Genomic DNA, 8,748 nt, shown 5'->3' with positions numbered 1-8,748 from the left:
CGCCATTCTCCTGTCTCAGCCTCCCGAGTAGCTGGGACTACAGGCGCCCGCCTCGTCGCCCGGCTAGTTTTTTGTATTTTTTAGTAGAGACGGGGTTTCACCGTATTAGCCAGGATGGTCTCGATCTCCTGACCTCATGATCCGCCCGTCTCGGCCTCCCAAAGTGCTGGGATTACAGGCTTGAGCCACCGCGCCCGGCCTCTTATATTCTTTAGTAGGTCTGATGGTCTGGCTAGGCCATGGTTACCTTCCACATTTGCATTTATGGGTAAAAAGTTGAATAAACTTCCTCTTTTTTTATTTTTTTGAGACGGAGTCACGCTCTGTTATCCAGGCTGGAGTGCAGTGGCGAGATCTTGGCTCACTGCAAGCTCTGCCTCCCAGGTTCGTGCCTTTCTCCTGCCTCAGTCTCCCGAGTAGCTGGGACTACAGGCGCCCGCCACCACACCTGGCTAAGTTTTTTGTATTTTTAGTAGAGACAGGGTTTCACCATGTTAGCCAGGATGATCTCGATCTCCTGATTAATGATCTGCCCGCCTCGGCCTCCCAAAGTGCTGGGATTACAGGTGTGAGCCACTGCGTCCGGCCTAACTTCCTCTTTATTACTTGGAACTATTAGGACCCTATGTGGTGTGGTATTTGTTGGTTTGTATGTCTGTCTCTCCCTCATGGATATTTATTGACTACTATGTGCCAGGCTGTATGGCATTTAGGGTACAGAGATGAAAAGACAGAGCCCTTGACTTCAAGGAGCTCATAGTCTATGAATGACAGCCAAATAAACAGGTGATAATAATACAGTGAGGAGCAGATTGTTTAAAGTTCAAGTAAAGGATCAATAACTCTGGTAAGTTCTCCATGTACTAGGACTGGCAGATATCAGTTGCCCACTGAATATTTTCTGAAGGATCAAAAGAATGGCTCCCAAATCAGCTGTCTGATGAAAGGCAGAGCTGTCACCTATCTCTGGCTAGCCTAGTGAAATACCCAATACCTGAACTTAGATTTCTGGTCTGTAGTTTGAGAAGCCATGTTTGGAGAGAGTTAGTAAAGTCACTTTGTCCAGCAGAGTAGGAACACAGGCTTTCCGGAAAGTTTATCCTCTTTCTGTGAATCTGGGCAGAAATCTGTGTTTTTTTTTTTTTTTTTAAAGTAAAATGTGGGAGCCCGTAGAGGGATGGCAGGGGAGGCGGATAGAGGCCGAGGAATAAACAGTTTCGTAGCTTCAATGCCTCCAACTGGATGGAGCCACACTGGGGCCGAGTTCATTTCCATAAACCTGTTTCTCCTGCTTCCTGGGCAGAGCCGAGCAGTTGCTATGTTGAATGGAAGAAGGGCTGTGCCTGGGCTCAAGGTCTGTCCAGCTGGTTTTCGACTCTAATTCCTCAACAGAGCCTCCCCAGGCCTGTACTCCTGCTCTGGGGCTTGGAACTGAGGGGATGGCATGAGGTAGGCATCTTCCTATTCATCCAGATGGTGCCTTTCATGTCTGTAACCCCGCAACCCAACACAGGACATGATGCAGGAGAGGAGGTCTTAAGTGAATATTTATTGAATAAATGACTTAATTAATAAAGCCTGAGTAGAAGGCTTTTTTCACTTGTGATACTGTCCCTTTTTGTTCTTCAAGTGGGAGGTACAAAACACATTTATCAAGCACTTACTGGTTGGCAGACACAGCAGCCTTATAAAGGGGGTATTAGTACTCCCATTTTGTAGATGAAAAATGTGGGGATTGGGATACTTATAGACAACTACTTGGGATATTTATTAACAACTACTGCCTAGTAAGGTCAAATTCAGGTTCACCTGTCTTCAAAGCTTGTGATCAACATCGTGGCACTTTGCTCAGGGGGAGAGTCCACACTCACTTAGAATACCAAACTGATGAGGAGATTCCACGGAGAATCTTTGAAGAAAGAACAAACTCTGCAGCCTGAGCCAGCAAATATAAATATTTTTTAATTAAAAAAGTTTTTAACTGACATGTAAAACTGTGTATTTACAGTGTACAACATGTTTTGAAGTATAAATGCATTGCAGAATGACTAAATCTAGCCAGTTAACATACACATCACCTCACATAATTATCATTTTGGTGGTGAGAACACTTTACATCCATTCTCCTGGCATCTTTCAAGCATATAATATATTATTAACCACACTTATCATGCTGTACAATGAATCTCTTGAACTTATTCCTGCTATCTAACTTGGATTTTTGTATCCTTTGACCAACATCTCCCTAACTACCCTTGCCCCCTGCCAACGACTCTAGACCCTGATAGCCGCTTTTATACTGTCTGCTTTTATGAGATCAGTTTTTTTAGATTCCACATGAGTGAGCTTATACAGTATTTGTCTTTCTGTGCCTGGCTTATTTCACTTACAATGTGCTGTAGATACAACCATGTTGTCACAAATGACAGGTTTTCCTCTTCTTTTTTTTTTTTTTAATGGTTGAATAGTATTCTGTGTGTATATATATATCACATTTTCTTTATCCATTCATCAGTAGACACAGGCTGATTCCCTGTCCTGGCTATTGTGAATAATACAGCTATGAACATGGGAGTGCAGGTATGTCTCTGACATGCTGATTTCATTTTCTTTGGAAATACAGTAGTCCCCCTGCATCCAAGGTTTTGCTTTTCAAGTTTTTAGTTACTCACGGCCTGAAAATATTAAGAGATTTTGTGGGGGGTGGAAGGAGGAAGACAGAGAGAGCGAGCGAGCACAGAGGCTGCATTCATGTTGCTTTTAATACAGTATATTCTTATAATTGTTCTATTTTATTATTAGTTATTGTTCATCTCTTACTTTGCCTAATTTACAAATTAAGCTTTATTATAGCTATGTATGCATAGGAAAAATGTTGTATATATAGGGTTTGGTACTATCCACTGTTTCAGGCATCTTGGAATGTACCCTCCATGAATAAGGGGGGACTATTGTATGCTCAGTATTTGAATTGCTGGATCAAGTGCAAATCTTTAATTAATACAGCCACAGCCGAGTTGAGATTCTCCCCAGCAACTAGAAAAATGGGTCTGCATCACCTCTCAGGCACTGAGGAGACCAGCTGGCAAGATCTTCAAAAGCTAATGATGGGGACCAGAGCAAAGTTAGGAGTGAGGTGAGAATACAGTGGCTTAGCCATGCAGTGTGATGGCTGGGTACAGAAATGCTAGCTATTGAAATTGGTTTTTCTCAGTCAATGAGAATATCTACTTGGGGCTATTTGCTTTTGTGGCTAATTAAAAATGGTCCCAGGTCAAATTCTATCTGGAAAGTTGGCCATTGAGTACCAAAATGATACTTTAAGTAAATGTAGTAAGCTCTGAAGGGAGCTAACATCCCTGAAACTGACTCTTACCATATGCTGGCTGTATCTTCAAGGTTCTCAGGGTTGCTGTGGTTTTATTTGTCATTTTAGGAAAGGGAAGAGGGAATTAATTTGGATATTTCCTTCCCTATGCAAGGAAAAGGAACATTACTTATTTTTTCTTTTCAAATCAATTAAAAGACAAATCATGGCTGGAAGACTTTGATACTGAGATGCAGATTCCAGAATCTACTTGTTTAGTATCTTATTTTTCCCATTTTCAAAGTTGGGGATGCAACTGGAAGTCACGGACCCTAGAGCTCACCTGGACTCTAGCACTAATAAACTGGGCAATCCTAGGCCCTTTCTGGCTTTCAGGGCTAGACTTAATGAGATTTAAGAACACCAAATTACTACTGTAGCCCCATGCTTCTTGAAGCTAGTGAAGGGTGACAGCATCCCCCAAACACTACTAATGCTGAAAGGAGGAGCAATCACGGTCCCTCGGTGGACAGGCCTTGGGACTTTAGGAATATCCAAAGAGAGGGAACTGATGCAAGATGCTACAACCTTAGAGTCAGAGAGGGAAATGATGCTTATCTTAATGAGCAGCTCAGCTGGAGGGGCTCTGATGGTCTTGGGTGGGAATGGGAGGCAGGGGGTGAGATCTCAGCTATAGGAACCTGGGAGGTGGGTGACTGCTCTTTGCTCATTCCAGGTGCTGCAGTATGTCCAGCCTTTTGAGGTCTGCTGTGGGCAGTGACTCAAGTCTCCCAGATGGAAGGCAGGCTGCTGAGCTGGGTGTGCAGCAGGTACAGAAGCTGAAGCCCGGAGCCCTATCAGTGGAGTGGCTTTTTAGTTCATGAACAGTTTCCTTACCTTAATTGGCTCTCTAGGGCCCTGGGAGTAGCACTGGCACTCCAGAACAGGACCCGTTACTGGGAGAGCAATTCCCCTGGTAATGGAAAGGAGGCAGGCTGTGTTTTGGGGGAGGTGCTTGCTGCTGCCAGTGGTGCTTGGAAGGCTATAGCTAGAAGAGGTTTGCTGAGGGAGGGAGTTCGAGATGGCTGTGATGGATGGATGAGATCTTCTAGGGGCCTCTTGTCTGCTGGAACTTTCTGATTTAAGGGGGAGCAGTTAAGGTTGAGTGCTGTGGAGGCCAGGAGGCAGGGAAGGCCCTTAAACTCCAACCCCTCGCTGCATAGATGAAGCATCAGGAGTCCAGGAAGGGCTAGGATCCTGCTGAAAACCACATGATCGGGTGCAGAGCCAGGAAAAAAATCCCACTCCCTTGCCTGACAGTCCAGGGCTTTCCTGGACTTGAGGGCCAGTAGAAACTACAGACCCAGAATAGGATGCTGCCCTTGGTTCCCCAACTGTCTCTCTCTCTCCAGGCCCAGCTGGAAAAGGGATCAGTGGCTTAGCATGGAGCATGTCAGTGCATCAGTTTTTGCACTGACTCTTAAGATTTGGGATGAAAATAGACAGAGGTGCTACCTGGGTCAGTGAGGGTCTATCAAATGAAATGAGCCCAGACTTCATCCTACCTATACTTTTTGCATTATACTGTGGGTACTTTCTTGGCACAGAAAGCCTGTTTCACAGCCAGGTGGTTCCTAGGAGCATGGCCTCTGAAGGCTGTGGATCATGCATCCATCTCCAGCCCCAGCCAGTCACCTGGCTTTCATAGCCAGATTCTGACTCTTGGCTCAGGTCGGCTGTCTGGCTCTTCCTCACAGTCCCTGGATATCTGCCTGACCTCAGCTTATTCCCTATTCTTTCTGATAGTGATATTTTTCCTGACCTCACTTCACTTATTGCCACTGTGGTTATGCTCTAGCTTTGACCCTGATCACTCCCTCTGACTCTGGGACTGCACTTCTAGCTACCCAAAGGCTTCCAGTTGCTTGCAGTTTAAAACAGGTACTTAGCGTGGCCTCCAAGTCTTTTCTTAATCTGGTTCCAAACTAATGTTATAGCCTCATCTGTCATTTATATGTTCTAGCCTTACAAGACTTTCCAAAGAGGCCTCACACTTTCATATCTGTAATTCTCCGTTTATAATGTTCCTTCCTCCTGAAATGCCTTTTCTTGCTTGAAACATCCTACACAAACTTGAAGGTCCAGCTCAGATGCAACCCAGTTATCAGAACTAGAGTTCACAAAGATGGACATGGGCTTGGAAACAAGCAAAATCCCCTTAATCAGAATTAAACCCCAAAGGGTGAGGCTAGCACAATTTAAGGAGCTGTTGCATTAGGCCAGATGTCATAAACTTTCTGCACAGAGCTAGATAGTAAATATTTTAGGCTTTGTGGGTCATATGGTCTCTGTTCCAACTACTCAGCTCTACCATTGTAGCAGAAAAGCGGAAGGCAGCCAAAGACAATGTGGAAATGAATGGGCATTACTGTATTCTTTATTTACAAGAACAGGCAGTCTATGGCTTTCTGACCCCTGTTTTAGGTTCTGTCTGGGGAAGTTGGGTGGTTTGAATCTGTGGGTGATACCAAGTAGGAATAACTGTGCAGGAACCAGGCAGAGTCAGAAAAATGTGCAAGGGACTCCCAGGTAGGGAATAGTGTTAGGATGAGGCACATGGAGGGGAGGGGAGGGCAAATATTAGAAACAGGAGGGAGTTAATTTTGGCTGGAATATGGAATGCTTGAAAGAGAGAAGTATGGATTCTGTTCAGAAAGGAAACTTAGGGCCAAATTGTGAAGGATCTTGATTAAGCTATTCTGTGGACAGTGAGGAGCCATTGAAAGTTTTTGATCAGTATAATATGGTCACATCTGTACGTTGGAATATGATCAAAGTCATTCTGACTGGTTGTGGTGGCTCACACTTGTAATCGCAGCACTTGAGGAGGCCAAGAGGGGAGGATCTCTTGAGGTCAGGAGTTCAAGACCAGCCTGGGCAACAGAGTAAGGCCCTGTCTCTACAAAAAATAGAAAATGAAAAATAAATTAGCTGGGTGCACACCTGTAGTCCTAGCTGCTTGGGAGGCTGAGGCTGCAGTGAGCCATGATCATGCCACCACACTCCAGCCCGAGTGACAGAATGAAATGCTGTCTCAAAATAAACCAACAAAAAGAAAGACAAACAAACAAGAAAAAAAACAAATTCATGCTGGCCCAGTGAGAAGAACGACTGGAGGAGATAGGACTGGATACAGGAAGACCTGCTGTACTACTGCAGTTGTCCAGGCCATTGGTTCCTGATTGCTGGGCTTTGAACCAGTGCTGGTCTGAATGCCTAAGAATTGTTTGTGATGCTTGCTAAAAATACAGATTCCCAGTCCCACATCCACACACAAGAGATTTGGGTTTGGTAGATTCAGGATTTCTAACAAGCTCTCCAGATTTGGGCATCACTGGTCCAGGCAAGGCAGAATGAGGCCTGATCTTAAGAGGGCAAGGATGCCAGAGAAAGGAAGGCATAGATAACATGGGATTTGGCCACTGCTCTCTTCCTCCTGTTACCTACCTCTGTTCATGACAGCCCTCCACTTGACTCTTTGTTCTTCACACACTACCACTAGCCCCAACATCCTAATTTGCTTGTGTCCTGTCAGTTCTCTTTGAAATGAGTCTTCTGTTGCTTTTTTCCATTTCTACCCTCATTTAGGGTCCCATTAATGCTCAGCTACCCTGACTTCCCTGTGTCCAGTCCATCAAGATAATCATAAAGCCCAGCTCAGTCACTCTCCAGAAGCTTTTTGGGCTGCCTTTTATTTTAGGATGAAGGTCAAGCTCCTGAGCTTAGCATTCAGTTTCCTCTAGGAGCTTACTCTCCTGCCAGTCTTTCCAAGCATATCCCTGCCACTCCCCCTCATCTGGTTGCTCTGTGCTTTTGAAATTATGCTGTACTTGTAGCCTTGCCCCATCCTAATGTCTCCTCCAGTCAACCCTGTTCATCCTTCCCTTTTTCCCTCCCTGCTTGTATGTGACTGGATCTTCCTGGTGGGTAGAGTTAACTGCCAAGGGAGACCCCCCAGGACCTTTTTGCATCATAAATGTGTGTCTTCTCCATCCGAAGTCCTAATCCTCTGCTTGTGACGGACAATTGGTCACTATGGCAACTGACTGTGACGTCACAGGATAAGGACTTCAGGTGAAGTGGCAGGAGCAGGTGAGTATGTAGGAGACAGATTTCAATGTCTGTTGAAGGCCCCCCCACACCCTCCTTCAGTGCCGGGGGCATGGAGGGATATCTTGGGCTCCTGCTGTGTTTTAAAATGATGCGGTGAGAGTGTGTGCCTGGCATCTGCGTGCTGCAGCAGTGTGGGGCTGACAGAGTGTGTCAACTTGAGCTCTGGCTGTGCAGGCACCGCTGCTGCGTGAGCCTGTTATTCCATATTCTGGATTGCTATTTTGATACCCAGATTGCATCATTCTTCCTACGTATAAACAGGGGGTCCCCAAGGCCCTGCAGCTACTCACTTCTCCACCAACACTGTTGTTGTGATGAGCTCTATTTAAATGAGCTGCCGGATCGGGGCAGGTTCCAGCCACACATGAGCACTGTCATTTTGGGGAACATGGAGGGCTGATGGATTTTTGGATGGAGTCCTAAAAGGCTGAGAGTGCTGTCTCCCGAGCTGTGCAGAGAACGACAGAGCTAGTTCCTGAAAGTTGAAAATGTCGTTTTCTTCCTTCTGAGCTTCTATTCCAAGGCACCCAGAGGATTAGGAAGGAGATGCAGCTAGGAAGAGAGTCGCCTCTTTGAGGTCTCCCTCTCGCTGTTCAGTTTGGGAAAATTGCTGCAGAGCCTTCGAGATAAACAGAAACAGGAGGAGTCAACCAAGCTCTTTCCTACAGGAGTATCTCAGGTGAGCTAGAGAAATGCAGCCCTGGCTGAGGATGCATCAGAGAAAGGAGAGGATCCAGGCTGCTCCCCTTACCCTATCCAGTATCCATTCCCCGAGGCTTAGGCCTTGCAGCCCGGCTGGCTGCAGCGTGCAGGGTGGGTGTTCCTGGGCGCTTGGTAAACACCATCCTCTGGACCTGTGGTGGTCTCACCTGTCGCTCCTCTGACTTCTATCCCAGGTGTTGCTCTAATCACGGCATCAGGGCCACAGGTAAGCCTGCTGGCAGCTGGGGCAGAAGCAGCAGTCACTTTAGGGGTGACTTGGATAAAAATTTGTCTTTCTAGTAGGGACTGGGTATTTGGGGTGCAACATATTTCTTGAACGTGGTGCTGCTCTGAGTGGTGGGTTGGAGGAAGCCTTCAGGGGCTGTGTGGTGGGGGCCTTAGCTGGTGCTAAGTAGATTGGGGCTGCCCAGGGGTGGGAGGGCAGAACTGTTAGTGAGGATGTCCAGCCTGCCAGAGGGTACAACTAGAGTGTTTTTTCTCATTGCTTAGCATCTGACAGAGGCATAGGGAGGTAGAGAATCTTACCTGTGGCTACAGAGGTAATC

The 8,748-nt window shown here is 46.1% G+C and overlaps 1 protein-coding gene across 9 annotated transcripts in view; it reads left to right on the top strand.

Annotated features, from left to right (window-relative positions):
• Positions 1 to 8,748, top strand: part of TRIM66 (tripartite motif containing 66) — a 64,049-nt gene that overhangs the window by 8,715 nt on the left and 46,586 nt on the right. For 6 of the 9 annotated variants that reach the window (XM_017891391.1, XM_017891396.1, XM_017891388.1 and 3 more), the window contains 3 exons: positions 3,007 to 3,136; positions 4,044 to 4,137; positions 7,991 to 8,159. The gene's annotated coding sequence lies outside the window, so the exon portion shown is untranslated. Of the gene's footprint in view, positions 1 to 2,554; positions 2,581 to 3,006; positions 3,137 to 4,043; positions 4,138 to 7,463; positions 8,160 to 8,748 lie in introns of those variants that run through there. The other 3 variants (XM_017891392.1, XM_017891393.1, XM_017891394.1) reach the window with 3 other exon arrangements.

The sequence above is a fragment of the Rhinopithecus bieti genome, unplaced genomic scaffold, assembly GCF_001698545.2.
Source record: "Rhinopithecus bieti isolate Rb0 unplaced genomic scaffold, ASM169854v2 scaffold_20891, whole genome shotgun sequence".
In the NCBI taxonomy this organism is placed as follows: Eukaryota; Metazoa; Chordata; class Mammalia; order Primates; family Cercopithecidae; genus Rhinopithecus; species Rhinopithecus bieti.
The sequence above is the reverse complement of the archived record's forward strand: the minus strand, read 5'-3'. Positions and strand labels throughout refer to the sequence as shown.